The sequence below is a fragment of the Mandrillus leucophaeus genome, unplaced genomic scaffold (assembly GCF_000951045.1).
Source record: "Mandrillus leucophaeus isolate KB7577 unplaced genomic scaffold, Mleu.le_1.0 Scaffold732, whole genome shotgun sequence".
In the NCBI taxonomy this organism is placed as follows: Eukaryota; Metazoa; Chordata; class Mammalia; order Primates; family Cercopithecidae; genus Mandrillus; species Mandrillus leucophaeus.
In genome coordinates this window covers 1,534,283-1,551,781 of record NW_012107942.1, presented here as the reverse complement: position 1 = coordinate 1,551,781, position 17,499 = coordinate 1,534,283, and positions in this window count along the sequence as shown.

Below are 17,499 nucleotides of genomic sequence, written 5' to 3'. Positions count from 1 at the left end.
AGTGTCTTCCCTGAGGATTAGCAAAGGGAGCTCCACATCGTCTCCACTGGGCATATGGTTACCTGGAAATAGGCATGTTGGTGCAGGACACTATATCCACTTTCCTCCCTTTCTACTCCGAGAGAACTTCTCAGGGACCTGGCAGACTGCGTGAGTGTGAACAGCAGGGTCACACACAACAAGACCCTTGCCTTGCCGTCAACAGCCTTTCAGGATAAAGTCAAAGTCAATTTGGCATTAAAGTGCCATAAGCTAGCCTCATTCTACCATCTCTCATCTGCACTCCTACCAACTCTCTGACTCAGGCCCCATTCTCTCTCTCACGTTTTATTCTTGGCCGTCCTGTCTGTGAAAGAAGTCACCTCCCCTGGCCTCTCTCCTCACGGTCCAAAATCAAGTCTCCTTTATCGCTGCATTCAAGATTTACTTTCTCTATGAAGCTTCCCTTTCATTATTCTTACTCTATTAAAATCTTCAAAATATTTTATGTACTCTCTGCAATTACACAGACAAGTATTTATTCTATCATTTTCTCTTTTTTTGAGACGGAGTTTCACTCTCGTTGCCCAGGCTGGAGTGCAATGGTGCTATCTCAGCTCACTACAACGTCCTCCTCTCGGGTTCAAGCATTTCTCCTCCTGCTTCAGCCTCCCAAATGGCTGAGATTACAGGCGCCTGCCACCAAGCCTGGCTAATTTTTTTTTTTTTTTTGTATTTTTAGTAAAGACAGGGTTTCACCATGTTGACCAGGCTGGTCTTGAACTTCTGGCCTCAAGTGATCCGCCCACCTTGGCCTCCCAAAGTGCTGGAATTACAGGCATGAGTCACTGCGCCCGGCCTATTCTAACATTTTAAAATATTTGTTGAGCACCTGCTATGAGCGAGTTGCACTGTGTCAGCTCTGCCTTCACATCTCCACAAGTGCCCAGCATAATGGCCATATTTGTCCACTCAATGGATGCATGTTGAGTGGAAGCGCTATGTTAGACTCCTTCGGAAGCAGAAAAGATGAATTTTTCATCACCTGCCATCATCAAGAAATTAGTGTGTTAGGAGACACAAGGCATGTATATATGTAATTATAACACAATGTAGAAAGTGGTAAGCACCCCTAAGAAATGACAGAACAGAGGAGAGTTCACAATAAAGAAAGATTACCTGCAGCTGAAGGAATTGGAGAAAGCTGCCATTGATGAGGTGCTTGTTTTCGAGGGCCTTGAAGGATGAATAAAAATTGAACAAGTGGTAATGTGGGAAAAGACATTCCAGGGAGACAGAAACAAGATTCAGAAAAATGATGACAGCATATAAAAGGAACTCAGTGGAAAGCTCAATAAGGGGTTGTGTGCCGAAACTATTCTAGGAAGGCTACAGGTCAGGCACGGTGGCTTATGGCTGTAATCCCAGCACTTCAGGAGGTCAAGGAGGGCGGATCATGAGGTCAAGAGATTGAGACCATCCTGGCCAACGTGGTGAAACCCCATCTCTACTAAAAATACAAAAATTAGCTGGGCATGGTGGCGGGTGCCTGTAACCCCAGCTACTCAGGAGGTTGAAGCAGGAGAATCGCTTGAACCCAGGAGGCAGAGGTTGCGGTGAGCCAAGATCGCACCACTGCACTCCAGCCTGGCAACAGAGCGAGCCTCCATCTCAAAAAATAATAATAATAAAATAAAATAAAAATAAAAGAAGGCTATGGTGCAGGAAAGCAGGTATAAGATGGCAGAGGACCCCTGGCATGTTCATCCATGTCCAGAAGACCAGGAGTCATCACCTGGAAGCAGTGCTACGCGTGATGGGCCCCAGAAAAAGAGCACTTACTGCCCAGCTCCTAGTCTTGTGTGTCTAACCACCTTCCCCAGCAGTGTGGCTGGTTTCTGCCAGGCTGCATGTTCCAACAGGATGATGGCCTTTAGGTGAAGGAAAAGAAGGGCTACAATGTGAAGCTACAAGAATGCTGTCAACAGGGAGACGCAAGGACAAAGAATAGCTACATTGCTCCGGGCTAAGTCAGAGGCAGACTCCTTAGGGGATTTTAGGGTGAGTGTAAGAACAGGTTTCTAGATTAGAAGCAGTGTGAAGGTTTGTCCAAGAATCAGCCATTTATTACCAGTGTGCAAACCTAAATCCCACTAGGAACCCTGTCCAGCTCAACAGATGAATCTGTATTTGCACATTCTGGCAAAGTGACATTATAGTGCAGAGATCAAGAGCTCTGTGTTTGGAGTCGTTAGATGTGAATTTGAATTCAGGTTCAGCTACTTATTTTTTGTGTGACCTCCTTGGGCAACTCAATGTCATCTTTAAAATATAAATGAGCTCACAGAGTTTTGTTGTGAGGCTCAATGGCATGATATTTCTAAATTACTTCAAACAATGTCCAACAAAACAAACAGTGGCTGATGGGAAAACAATGTGTGCATATGTGTGTGTGTGTGTGTATCTACCTATATACATACAAACATATATATACACACATATATGTGTGTGTGCAGGGGGAGCTATGATAATATGTCAGGTACACTCATAGCATTACTGGGTAGATGCAGGTGGTGTGGTGATCTACTTTGTATTTGGGATATTTGGGGGTTTCCCAAAGGACTGCACATTCTTAAAATAGCAACCATTCTATCATTCCAATATTTCAACTTGAGGTGAGTTTTGTGATGTTAAGTAGCTATGCTGGGTGCCTAGATGGGAGCTTGACAGATTGTAAGATGGGGTGACTGCCCGTGGGTGGAGGTCAAAGGAATCTGAAATTTGCGAAAGAATCTCACAGCAATCCCACTTCGGAGGGAATATCATAGGCCTTATGCCTCCGTAGGGAGCCCACCTGCAGGCCCGCTTGGCACCGTGTCAGCAGCCAAGCCCAGCCCACCCTTGCTCAGATCCACCTCATCCCACATCTGGAGTTCACACCTGATCCCACTCCGAAGCAATTCCAGGGCATTTCAAGATTGTCTTCCCATGGGTATGATTTAAATGGCTCTCAGGATATTCCTGAGTGTTCCCTATTACCAGCAAGAGGATTAGTCACCTGGAACTGAGGAGGGGATGGTAAATGTGTCTTTTGTAGTAATTACAATAACTTCAAGCAGAACAAACACAGCTCCAGCATCTCCAGGCTCAGATGAGCCAAAGCTGTCCTGAAGACGCGGATCACAGCAGGTGGCAGGCAGCTCTCCCAGGGAGACCTAAAGTGTGTCTTTTTAAGTGAATCTGGCAGAAGACGCATTGCTTCCCTGCGTGGGCATGACAACCCATGTGATGCCATTTTTTTTCAAGCAGAATTCCTTGCCAGAAGTGGGGAGGCAGGGCAGGCCCACTGGGGAGGAGTTCAGACAGACCTGGGCTCTCAAGAAAAAGCACTCACTGCTCAGCTCCAAGGGGACCCCGAGTCAGGGCTTCTGGGGTAAAGGGACAAGACTGAGAAATAGGGAAAGCAAGAGAGTGGATAGAAACACAGGAATCAATGACCTCACAATGTCATCAGCAACCAACCTGTCTTACTGGGTGGGGTGGGAGAAGGGATCCCACCTCCTGACACCTAGAGTCAAAGGCCTGCCTCTCTGTGTTGACTTTTTCATGCCGCCAAGATCTAAAGGGCTGTGTTGGGATGAATTAGAATGACAGCTAATCTTAGGCAGAAGTGTCAAGTGTGGGTTGGATTTGAGATAGGGAAGCAGGGGTGCCTTCTTTCCCCCAACACGCTCATACTCAGATACATGTGAAATGCTATGACCCACAAACCTGGCTACAGGCCCAGAACATCTGCCACTCGGGGCCTTAGGAAGAAGAGAACAAGACGAAAGAAGCTCAGAGAAGCAATCCAGTATTATCACCATGGCCTCTTGTTCATTTTCTGCTGCCTCAAGAGTTGATTCATTTACTCATTTATTCATCATTCAAAAAAAAAACTGCACAAGTACCTCCAAGGAGCCTAGGAGGTATTGTGCTAAGGTAAACACAAACGCACTGTCATTGAACTCCACCTCCAGAAACATTCAGTGTATAAATAGTTGAGGAAGACAGCCTTACATGCAGAAGTATTTAATGAACTTTGAAAGACTGAATGAATGAGACAGAGAAGAAGCAATATAGGATGAAGCACCAAAAATGAATGACGGTGATGACAAATTTTCCGATTATCAGAAGAGCAAGAAACTCCATTTTGCATTGAAGGACCTGAGTTTGGTTTTATGGAGATGAACCTGAGTTTGTTGTTGTTGTTGTTGTTTTTGAGATGGAGTCTCGCTCTGTCACCCAGGCTGGAGTGGTGCAGCGGCATGATCTCGGCTCACTGCAACTTCTGCCTCTCGGGTTCAAGCAATTCTCCTGCCTCAGCCTCCCAAGTAGCTGGGACTACAGGTATCCGCCACCATGCCCGGCTAATTTTTGTATTTTTAGTAGAGGCGGGGTTTCACCATGTTGGCCAGGCTAGTGTCGAACTCCTGACCTTGTGATCCACCCGCCTCGGCCTCCCAAAGTGCTGGGATTACAGGCGTGAGCCGCCACATCTGGCCTACCTGTGTTTTATCTTCAAGGATTAGAAGAGTTTGGGAGAAGTGAGAAGGAGAAGAACAATCCAAGTGGAAGATGTTCTTCCCAAGGCTAGCACCGAGGAACAGGGGTTGTGGGGAGAGCAGAAGGAAACCAGTCCATATGAGTCCCTGGCATGTTGGGTGAAATGAAATGGGCCTGGACCATGGGCAGCTTTGAGAAAAGGAAGTTCCACCTGCAGCATTGCCCAAAGTGTGGGCCAGTTTTCAGCAGTCACCAAAGACACTTTTTTTTTTTTTTTTTTTTTTTTTTTTTTTTTTTTTTTTTGAGACAGAGTCTCGCTCTGTCGCCCGGGCTGGAGTGCAGTGGCTGGATCTCAGCTCACTGCAAGCTCCGCCTCCGGGGTTTACGCCATTCTCCTGCCTCAGCCTCCCAAGTACCTGGGATTACAGGCGCCCGCCATCTCGCCCGGCTAGTTTTTTGTATTTTTTAGTAGAGACGGGGTTTCACCATGTTCGCCAGGATGGTCTCGATCTCCTGACCTCGTGATCCACCCGTCTCGGCCTCCCAAAGTGCTGGGATTACAGGCTTGAGCCACCGCGCCCGGCCCAAAGACACTTTTAAAAAGCTTATTCCTAGAGCCTGTGTCGGATCTTCCAAAATCATAATTTATGGGGTGGAACGAAGGCCCAGAATCTTTTTGATCAGTTCCTCATGTAATTCTTAAGTACACTAGAGTTTAAAACTCCTTGGCCTTAAGCATCTAAACTTTGACCTGGTGGTAGTTAAGATACTTGCAGGTTCAAGGCCAGGATGGCACAACATTGGAGAAAGACTAATCTAGCACAGGTGTGTCGAGTGGACCCAAAGGGGCAGAGACTAGAGGCAGGGAGGAAATTCCAAGGTTATCATAGCAATTCTGGAGTGTGCTGATCAGGCCCCAGACATGAGAGTTTATAGCCAATATCTATATCCCCTCTTTAGATTCTGTTGTTGTTGTGTTTGTTTGTTTGCTTGCTTGCTTGCTTGCTTGTTTTGAGATGGAGTCTCGCTCTGTCACCCAGGCTGGAGTGCAGTGGCATGATCTTGGTTCACTGCAACCTCCACCTCCCGGGTTCAAGCAATTCTCCTGTCTCAGCCTCCCGAGTAGCTGGGACTACAGGCACATGCCACCATGCCTGGCTAATTTTTCTACTTTTAGTAGAGATGAGGTTTCACCATGTTGGCCAGGCTGGTCTTGAACTCCTGATCTCAGGTGTTCCCACCTTGGCCGCCCAAAGTGCTGGGATTACGGGCATGAGCCACTGCACCTGGCCCACCTCTTTGTTTTATACTCTCAGGATCCCACTGACCCAGCCATTGTTTATGCCTTTGGGCATTATTTGTTCCCCCAACTTTTCCTTTGACTCACTAAACAGAAATTGCTTTTGTTATATCTGCCACTGAATGATCATGAAGAATGCCGGACACCAAATCACTCTTCTTCTGTTTCACCTACTCCGCACTCCAGACACGCACATAACCAAACACATGCAAACATCAATACATGCACACACATATATATTCACACAGTATATCTGTACCACCGAGTAAACTGCCCACCTCTCTTAGCAGGTAAACCTGCTACCAAACGTGAGGAAACTCACTGTCAGCTTCTTCAGCCTTGGCTGCTGGGGCAAAGGGGGATGTTCTGGTTCTAGGAGACCTGCTAACTGCTACTGGTAGTCCACATGCTCTCAGTGGGCAGAGGGGCCCCACCTTGCTTCTCTGCTTCCTGCAAATAGCCTTGGAGCTCAAATGGAGATTGTTTTGTCACTTTGTGGTCTTGTCAGCGTATTGATCAATGAGTCCTGAGCACTAATTGTTGTTATCCAGCTCAATCCATCAGGAAGGCTGATATCCCTGACTGGGCACTGTGCCAAAGCCCAGGACTCACCAAGAGAGAAGGAGGAGGGACTGGTAATTGAGGGAGAGGAGATATGATTAGTTGATAAGTCCAGAGAAAGACAGGATGCCAAACTTAACAGACTGCACGCACTTCCCCAAAGAGAAGAGCCCTTGACAAAATCAGAGAATTGTTAGCCTTCCTATTTGGTGTACATCATGAATTCTGCTGTCCTCCCTTCCACATCAACACCTAGCTTCCCACGCATCCCAGACCTCCACCCATTACCTAGAAAACCATCTGCCCAAACCCCCACAGGACATCTTTGGAGTACACTAGTGCAGCATTTGTCAAAGCTGGTTAATGAATCTTTGCCGGAAATTTCCATTTGACCCTCTGTATCAACTCTTCACCCTTCTCAGTGCTCCTGGATGCTGACCTCTGTGTATTGCTTTGCTACGTTTCTCATTCTCTAGCTGCTGGTTGGGTTTGATAAATGGGGAATCCTCAAAAGAGAGCAGAGAGATGGAGGAGAGTGAAGTTGGAACACTTCACTCCCAGGCTACCTTCCTGTACATTCATGGGGGTCTGGCTATGTCTCTCAACTAAAGATCAGAGGGCCCTGTGTACACAGTTCTCCCTGCCTTTGGGTTCCAGAAGCCACTCCTTTCCTTCATCACCCAGGCCCGGTTTGGCTAAAGCTCTCACTTCTACTAGTCCAGGGGCACTGCAGTGTCTCTTGGGGGTTCCATACACCCTGCTCACACCTTTGAATGTAGTCCTTTTGTTAAAGTCCCCCCAGAATATCCAAATGGATGTATATGTCTCCTGTCTACACTTTGACTGTGTTAGGTGAAAAAAAAAATGCTCCATGGTCAAATAACTAATAAAATGAGTTATTTATAGTCAGACTTCTCAGCGCCTTTAACATGCAGGGTAAATGTCCAAGAGGAAGGATATGGTATGCAGGATTCAAAACTTACTAAACTCAGAACCACATCCATTCTTACAGAGTTCAGAGAAAGTATTTCATGGAACCCAGATACATACCAATACCCAAGGGCTACGAGCAATGAGATGCACAGCCACCAGAAAACACAAACCTTCTTGGAGTGTCTTCTGCAGAGCACAGAGAGACTTTGTAAATAGCATGGGAGCTTTCAGACAATGACGCATAATGAATAAAGTACAAGCTTGGCAAAGTCCTGTCTCTGCCACCAACTCTCTGATCTTGGACAGGTTACTTCACTTCTCTGAACCTCTTTTCTCACCTATAAAATGCAGTAGCTGAACTTGATCAAGAGATTTTAAGTTTATTACCAGCAGAAATGTTTCTTCTAATGAAGTCTTAGGTAGAGGCCCAGTACAAGAGACAGATGGAAATCAAGCTGCTGTGAGTGAGGCGGAGGTCAGGTGAGTAGAAGGAATGCTAACACTCCATCCCTTAGACACTATCCTTTAAACAGTGGCTTTAACAGTGGGAAACAGTGTTCTAGAAGCACCCTTCAGTGACTGGTCTGATGTAAGCACAAGGTGGTCTTCATATGGAATCATGTTGGCCCCTACCTGAAGGAGGTAGAGGAAGCCACTGAGCTTATACTTAGAGCAAGAACTGCAAAGAGTCCCATGTGGAATCTTTTTTCATTTCTGAAAATGTGTCAGTCTGGTACAACAAATAACTCCCTTTATTTTGAGGCAAAAGAACTTTAGAACCTATTTCCCCCTTCTACGAGATATCTTTAATACCAAATGACTCATCCCAGTCAGTATTCTAACTATTAATATGTATGAATGAGTCTGAAATCTGGACACAGATATCGTTCTCCCAGGATACAAAATGTTCAACCTAAAATGTATTTGGAATTGTACTAATACCAAAAAATCTTAAGATGCCTTTAAGCTACCCAGGGACTGAGGATACAACCAGAGCTTCCCCTTCATCTCTACTTCCCTCTAGCATCTCTTTGGCTGAGCACTGAGGTCTCCAGGGTACTAGGAAGCTAGAGGATGACTGGGGAGACTATGCCCAGAACCCCAGTGAAGCTGGTCATGCCCCAGTAAAAAGGTTGGCAAATCCTTTCCCCATAAAGCAATTATGAAGCTAGAGAAAATTTATAAAAACAGCCATTTCAGTGCTCTGGAAATTGACCAAAGGTATACAATAATCTGAGAAGCATTTATGGTTGAACAACTGCTGAACTTCAGGTAAGAACAGTGAGGGGTTTATTAGCTCTAGACATTCTTGTCCAGAGCTTGCTCCACCCTCCCCGCTGATCAGTCAGCACAGAGGTTCTACCTGGGTCAGTCAGGCTGTGAGTACTAGCAACTGCTACTGTGGTCAAAAGAGACTCGGTGGATTTGGGGCACTGGGAGATACCCTTGCCTTCTCATCACATATAGAGGAGCAGCAGTACAATAAATGGCTGACTTCTCAACCAAAACAACAATGGCCAGAGGCAGTTGGGAAGACCTCTTCAAAGTGCTAAAAGAAAAAAGAAAAAAAAAAAAAGCCTGTCAACCAAGAATTCTACAAACAGCAAAATTAATCTTCAAAAATGAAGGTGAAGTAAAAACATTCTCATACAAACAAAGACTGAGAAAATTATTTGCTAGCAAATCTGAATTATAAGAAATACTAAGGAAAGTTCAGGCGGAAAAGGAACAGACATTAAGACATAGCTCATCTGAGTTCACACATTTGAATTCACACATATTAATTGTTAGAATATTGGCTGGGATGAGTCATTCAGTATTAAAAACATCTTATAGAAGGATGAAATAGGTTCTAAAATTCTTTTACCCTGAGATAAAGGGAGTTATTTGTTGCCTCAAACTGACACATTTTCAGAAATTAAAAAAAGAAAGATTCCACGTGGAACCTTTTGCAGTTCTTGCCTAAGTGTAAGCTCAGTGCCTTCCTCTGCCTCCTTCAGATGGGGCCAACATGATTCTATGTGAAGACCACCTTATTCTCACATCAAAGCAGTCACTTAAGGGGCTTCTAGGACAGCGTTTCGCAAAATGGCTTCAGAGATACCTGAGGGTTGCTTGCAGGTGCCTCAAGGACCACTGTGTAAAGAATAGTGTCTAGGATGGAGTGTGAGCACTCTTCCTACTCAATCAACCTCTGCCTCATCCAGAGCAGCTTGATTTCCATCTGTCTTCTGAATTGGGCTTCTACCTAAGATTTCATTAGAAGAAACAGTTCCACTGGTAATAAATTTAAAATTTCGTTATCAAGAAAGAAGAAATTTAAACAGGAAGACATTTAGAACACCAGAAATTACAAATATGTGGTTAATGTAAGAGGCTTTGTAAACATATTTTTCTTGTGTCTTCTAACTTTTAAAAGATAAAAAAGTATATAAAGCAATAATTTTTATACATTGTTAGGTGTAACATATGTATACATATATATAGAGAGAGATGTAATATATATGACAATGATAAGACAAAGGAGGAGGATTCATTGATTCAGTATTGGAACAAAGTTCCTACATTCTACTGGAATTAGTTAATGCTGAGGATTGTGATGAGGTGAGACACATATGCAATCCCTAGAACAGCCACTAAGAAAATAATTTTTAAAGTATAAATGTCAAAGGAATTAAAATGGTGCAATATAAATAGAGATACGTGCCATGTTTAGGTATTGGAAGACTAGACAGAGTAAAAATGCCAGTTCTCTTTAAAATAATGTACAGATTCAATGTAATTCCTACCAACATCCTTGCAAGATTTTTTTGTGGCTATAGACAATATTATTATAAAATTGATATGAAAAGGCGAAGGAAGTAGAATAGCTAAAAGAATTCTGAAAAAGAAAAATAAAGTAGGAGGATAAGTCTACTCAATTTCGAGAAATATCATATAGCAATAGTAATCAAAACTGTGTGGCATTGGCAGAGGGACAAACATATAGATAAATGGAACAGAATAGAAAACTCAGAAATAGACCCATGCAAATATATCTAACTGATTTTTTGAAAAAGGTGCAAAAGCAATTTAGTGGAAAAAAGATGATCTTTTAAAAGAAATGATTCTAGAGCAATTGGATATTTATAAGCAAAAAAAAAATACTTCAACGTAAGTCTCTTACCTCATATAAAAATTCACTCAAAATAGATCAGGTATTTACAATTGGATATTCATAAGCAAAAAAAAAAAAGAATTTCAACGTAAGTCTCCTACCTCATATAAAAATTAACTCAAAATAGGTCATGTATTTAAATGTAAAATATGAAACTATAAAGCATTAAAAAAAAAACATGAGAATTGTTTTCAGGATTCAGGGATAGAAGAGAGTTCCTAGGCTTGATACCAGGAGCACAATGTATAAAATTTAAAAATTGATAAATCAGACTTAAAATTAAAACATTTGCTCTGCAAACGACTGTACTAAAACGATGACAACACAGGGTATGGACTGGAAAAACTATTTGCAAACCATGTATCTAATAATGGACTGATATCTAGGATATAAAAATAACTCTCAAAACTTAACAGGAAAATGCCATCTGATTTTAAAATGAGCAGAAGTAATGACAAGACTTTATACTGAAGATATATAGATGAAAAACAAGCACGTGAAAAGATGTTCAACATCATTAGCCATAAGGGAAATGCACATTAAAACCATAATGAGATATCATTACATACCTAAGGTATATATAGCTAAAATTAAAAAAATAATAATAATGACAACACCAAATGCTGGCAAGGATATAGAGAAACTGGATCACTCATTCATTTTTGGTGGGAATGTAAAATGGTACAGTCACTATGGAAAACAGTTTGGAAGACTTTTTAAAAATTAAATATGCAACTACCATACAACTCAGTCATTGCATTCCTAGGTATTTATTCCAGGTATATGAAGCTGTATGTTGACATGACAGCTTGCACATGAATGTTGACATCATCTCTATGCACAATATCCCCAAACTGAAAATAGCCCATATGCCTTTCAACAGGTCGATGGTTAAAAAAAAAAAAAAAAGTATGATACATCCATACCAGGGAATATTCACTACTTAGCAATAAAAAGCAATGAACCATTTACACATGCAACAACCTGGAACAATCTCCAGAGAATTACACTTGCTGAAAGAAAACCCAATCCCAAAGTTAATATACTGTGTGATTCAATTTCTATAACATTCATGAAATAGCAAAATTATGGAAATGAATGATTTATTGGTTACCAGGCATTAAGGAAGGGATGGGTGCAGGAAGGAAGTGGGTGCAGCTATAAAAGGGCAACAAGAGGAATCCTTGTGTTGACAGAAATATTCTGTACATTAACCGTGTTAATGCCAATATTCTGATTTTGAGTAGTGTATTTTTGCAAAATGGAGAAACTGAGCAAAGAGTACACAGGCTCTTTCTGTATTATTCATTATAGTTGCATGTGAGACTACAACTATCCCCAAATAAAAATGATACAATAAAGACAACATTTAGCTTGCTTATACATCTGCGACTTGGGCCAAGTTCAGTGGAGATGGCTCATCTCCATTCCAGTTGTTTCAGGTAGGACAGCTGGAAGGCTGTGGGTCAGAACTATCTGAAGTCTTGTTCCCTCACGGGGCTGGCAGTGGATGTTGGCTGTCAACTGAGACCTTAGCTGGGACTGTCAGCCCTTACATGTATCCTTTCCATGTGGCCTGGATTTCCTTACAACTTGGCAGCTGGAATCTAAGGTTGAGTGTGCCAAAAGAAAGAGAGCCAGGTGAAAGTCGTAACACTTTTTGCACCTAGCCTTGGAAGTCGTGCAAGGTTACTTCTGTTGTATTCTATTCATTGAGACAGTCACACGGGCCTCCAGTTACAAGGAGCAGGAAAATAAGTCCTATCTAATGAGGGGATGGCAAGGTTCTGGGAGAGCATGTGGGACTAGAAATATAACTGTAGCCATTTTTGGAAAATACAATATGCCCCAGTCTCTAAAGACTGACTTTATCTCTTCCAAACCCACATGAGTGCCCATGGCAACCTAGTTTATGTGTCATGAGTACAGTCATACAGAAACACCAAAACTCTCTCTTATAATGATTTCTAATTTCTGGAGTAGGGACTTGAATTGACTTAGGTTAAGTCAAGCACTCATCCTTGGTCAAGTAGCCCTGACATCTGGGGTCTGGGCTTCGTGGAGAAGGCATGATCATACTACACAACTATAGCAGAGAAGAGAAGATACTCCAATGAAGGAAGGACCATTCTATGAGAATGAGGAATCCCTTTGAGCTAATTGGATAACCCATGAAGTACCACATGAGATAGAATACTCTCTCTCTGTCATCAAAAGATAAGCATAAAATAAAATGACACAGAAAGGTTAGACATAAAAGGCTAGACAAAGTTTATCAGACAAGTGCAAACAAAAAGGAAGCTTGGATGGCAAAATAAATGTCAGATCAAGTGGACTTAAAGGCAAAAAGAAGGCATTAAATAGGACAGAAAGGGGCTGGGCACAGTGGCTCATGCCTGGAATCCCAGCACTTTGGGAGGCTGGGGCGGGTTGATCACCTGAGGTCAGGAGTTTGAGACCAGCCTGGCCAACATGGTGAAACCATGTCCCTGCTAAAAATACAAAAAATTAGCTGGATGTGGTGGTGGAAGCCTGTAATCCCAGATACTCGGGAGGGTGAGGGAGGAGAATCATTTGAACCCGGGAGGCAGAGGTTGCAGTGAGCCGAGATTGTGCCACTGCACCACTGCACTCCGACCTGGGCAACAGAGCAAGACTCCATCTCAAAAAAAAAAAAAAAAAAAAAAGGACAGAAAGGTTTATTTAATGTCGATAAATGGTACATGCAACAAAGAAGACACAGCGTCATGAGCTTTTTGTGCTGAATAATGTAGCTGTGAAATATATAAAACTAATTCTGTAACAAATAGAAAGAGGAAGGGAACACAAGAATAGTGGAAGACCTTAACACATTGCCCTCAGTCTTTGAGAGATTAAGTAGGCAAAGAATGAATTAGGATGCAGAGGAACTGAATAATGGATTTCATAGATATAATAGGTATCTGCTTTAATAGGTATATGTCATTTTTGTACTCTACCAAAAGAAAATGTATCTTTTCTCAAAGTACTCATAAAACATTTACAAAAATTGATTGTATATTAGTCCACAAAGGAAATCTCAGTAAGTTCCAAAAAGGAGAACTTGTACAGGCTCTGCTCTCTGACCACAGTACAATACAATAGAAAATTAATGGCAAAAGTTCAAACGAACAAACCCAAACATTTTGAATTTTAACACTCTACTAAATAACTCTTGGGTCAAAGAGAAAACCAAGGCTGCAATTACAGATCATTTAGGATATAACAACAATAAGAACACTGTGTATTGTTGCTCATGGAACAGTGCCAGAGAGAAATTCATAGTTAAAGACCTTATATTGTTAACAGAAAAGAGTGAAAATAAATGGATCAAAGATTCAAGCCAGGAAATGAGAAAACAATTACAAACGAAACCAAAGAAAATTAGGAGGCAGGAATTAGCAAATTCAAAAGCATAAAATAATGATTGGAAGAGTTAAAACATTATAGAACTGATATGTATAGGAGGTAATTCTGTGAAAGAGAATAATAATATGAACAAATTACTAATCCACAAAACACTGACACAGAGAATTAAGAAGAAAAGGGGTCCAACTTCATATATGGAGAATTTGTGAGTGATGTTTTAGTTTTAAGCTAATGAAGTTTAAAATGTTCAATGGATTTTTTTTAAACAAACACTGATATTGCAAATTGAATGTAGAAATTGGAAAGCTTGAATGAATCACCATGCAAGGATCATGTTGCCAAGTATGGGAAGGCAGTATACATAACATTACATAGTTAAGAATGTGGGCCTAGCGCCAGCCTGCCTGGGTTCACATCCCAGTTTCACCTGTTAACTACGCAACATTCGGCAACATCTTCAAACTCCCCAAACTTCAGTTTCCTTATCTCTAAACTGGCAATGACAACACAGTCTCCCTCCAAGCGTTTAGCCCTGTGCCAATAGAAGGACCCCCGGAAAAGACACTACACATTTTTATTGTTGCATTCCTCCAGACATCCAAAAAACAGATGCTTCATGCTATACTGTTTCAAAGCATACAAAAAGATGGAATGTTACTCACTTGGTTTTACAAAATTATCTTAATACAAAAGCTTGACGGGGGGTTAGCACAAAAATTACAAATTTTATTTATGAATGCATATTTCATATATATATATATACATATTTCACAAGAAACTAGAATCCAGTGTTGTAATAAAATAATAAGACATCAGAATCAAATAAGATATTTCTCAGTAATAGACAGATGAATGGTTCAATATGAGGAAACCTATCAATCTCCCCTGTCACATTGCTAGACAATTGACAGTGTGTTGACTTGGAAATGCTGCCTTTAGTTATTGGGTTAAGGAAATGAGACATCACCAAAGATGTGTGCTCAGGGTTGTTTGCTGTAACATTATTAAACTTTTAAACAATTTAAATACCAAAAATAGGGGACCTGCTTAAATACGTTATGCTTAAATATATTACGCTTAAATGATATAGAGGCATACAGAATACACTATTCTATAGAAATAATATTGTGAAACATATAAGGTGTTTCAAATAATATTTCAAAACATAAAAATATATTCAAGACACTTTCATTTATTCATTAGGTATGAAGAAGATTAAAGTAGTATATGCAGCATGATTATATAAGCAAAAACTAGATATTTTTATCTGTGTGCATAAGCATATGCATATATGAGTATTTGGGTGGTTTCATTGCTTTTACTACTATAAAAATGCCACAGCCAATTGTCTCACACAATTGTCATTTTGCACACATGTGAAGATTAAATCACGCTATTTTAATTCATTGTAAGAACTACAGTCTGTGTACAAAATGACACATATACAAGATTATTCATTGCAATGCTATTTAGGTGGGGGGGTCGGGGTTGAGGGTGTCTGTAAGCACTCATATAATCATCTATAGGGGGAAGGAAATAAAAGGAAATACAACAAAATGTCACAGTGGTTATTTTAGGGTTATTCTCATCCTTATACTTAACTTAAAAATGCTCTCCTTAATGCCAAGGTAGGAAAAATCTGCTGTTAATGAAACATTTTAAGTGAGATTCAAACAAAAGAAAAAGCACTGTACTTGTAAATCAAGACATATATTGTTTGTGACTTCATCCGTTAAAAAAATTACAGTAAAGATTTCAACTAAGGTATTTAAAGAGTTTTACATAGTGTCTGGCAAATGGTAGGCCAATAATATATATTCATTCTACTTCAGTCCCCATTTAAATGAAGATCACTGTGAATGAGTTTTAAAAAATGCCTGTGAAAGTGTTCAGCACAGAGCAAGAAGCATAACTGGTTATCAGCAATTATTAAGTGAATCTGAGTTATCAATAACCCTTTCCTGGTGACACCTAAACTCTGAGATGGAAGTCTAGAAGTGTTTCTTGCTAACTGCCACTCTCCAGAAACTCCAGATCAAATGACCTGGGTTTCTCCCATTTCTCTGTGATCCTGCCATATTGCTTAAAAGTGAACAAATAACACCAAACAACAATAAAACCTCATTGGAACTAGTTTTCTTCTTGCCTCTGGAGGACAAGCAAGAAAAAAATGTTTTTTAATCTCTCTGGATTCTCTCTTCTTGCTTAAATTCAGGTCCAGTGTAGAACTGTTTCAACCTTTGGCAAATAGTTTCTTCCCTGGCTTCAACCTAATCTGTCTTGGGAAGGGACAGTATCTTCATGTGAGAAATTGTGGCCTACTTCCCAAACCCACCCACACTGGATAGTGTGCTTGACTTTTTTTTTTTTTTTTTTTTTTTTTCCCGAGACAAAGTTTTGCTCTATCCCCCAGACTGGAGTGCAGTGGCGCAATCTCAGCTCACTGCAACCTCTGTCTCCCAGGTTCAAGTGATTCTTCTGCCTCAGCCTCCCGAGTAGCTGGGAATACAGGCACATGCCACCACATCCGGCTAATTTTTGTATTCTTGGTAGAGACAGGGTTTCACCATGTTGGCCAGACTGGTCTCGAATTCTTTACCTTGTGATCCGTCCACCTTGGCCTCTCAAAGTGCTGGGATTACAGGCGTGAGCCACCACACCCAGCCCTGTGTGCTTGACTATTTAGAGTCCAGCCTTCACCAAGGGAATGCTGTGACGATTCCATTGGTTTGGGAAATTTTGTCTGGTGGGAATTCACAGGATTTGTCTTGGAAATTGAGAGTAGAGATAAAAGAAATCTTGACAAAAAGATATATTGTGGGCCTGGATTTAGGAGATGGCTGCAGGGAAGAGGACTTCGGGATACACTGAATATGGAGGATGAAAGGAGGAAAATGGTGACGATGATTGAAGTTTCACATTCCAGGCCCACGGTACATCAGTACCATGGACAGAAGCCTGGACACCAGAATAAAATGAGGAGCTCACTTTGGGACTTAATGATTTGGGGCGAGGGTAGGAATTTCAAGGGAATGTCCATAAGCATAAAATCTAACCTTCCAAATCAAGATGACCTCAGGCTAGAGTTGTAGATTTGGGAACTATTAATCTGGGCAAGCGGATGTAAACCTTGGAGTAGAGCTGAAGTCTTCACTAAGATGCCTGAGCGTTATGAAGCCCTGGTATTTAGAGAATAGAAAGGGAAATGGAATATAGTGTAGGAGCTATGGAATGACTAGCCAGAGTATAAAGCCAAAGGCAGGGAAGAAGGCTTCAGTCACAAGATGTAAGGAAATGAAAATTCTAGACTGCAAGAAGGACAGGGCTGTCATCTGCGGTTTAGGTAAACTAAAGCAAGGGCCTCATGCCTCCTCTTCCCTTTGCTTTAGTTGAAATCGGTTACATGCAACAATGAAAAACAAGAACATAATGTTCAGCTGAAGCAATCATAGAATGCCGGAGTGCACTGGAGTGGTCAGCCACATTTTCATTCCAACAATTGTAAAAGCTTTTGGAACGCCTTGAACTTCAGGCTTTGGCAACTGTAACTGTGTTAATTGTGTGGATTATTCCATCTAAGTGGAATATTATTAATAAAGGAAATGCTTTTGGACTATTAGGCTGTGTCAGTTAAAGG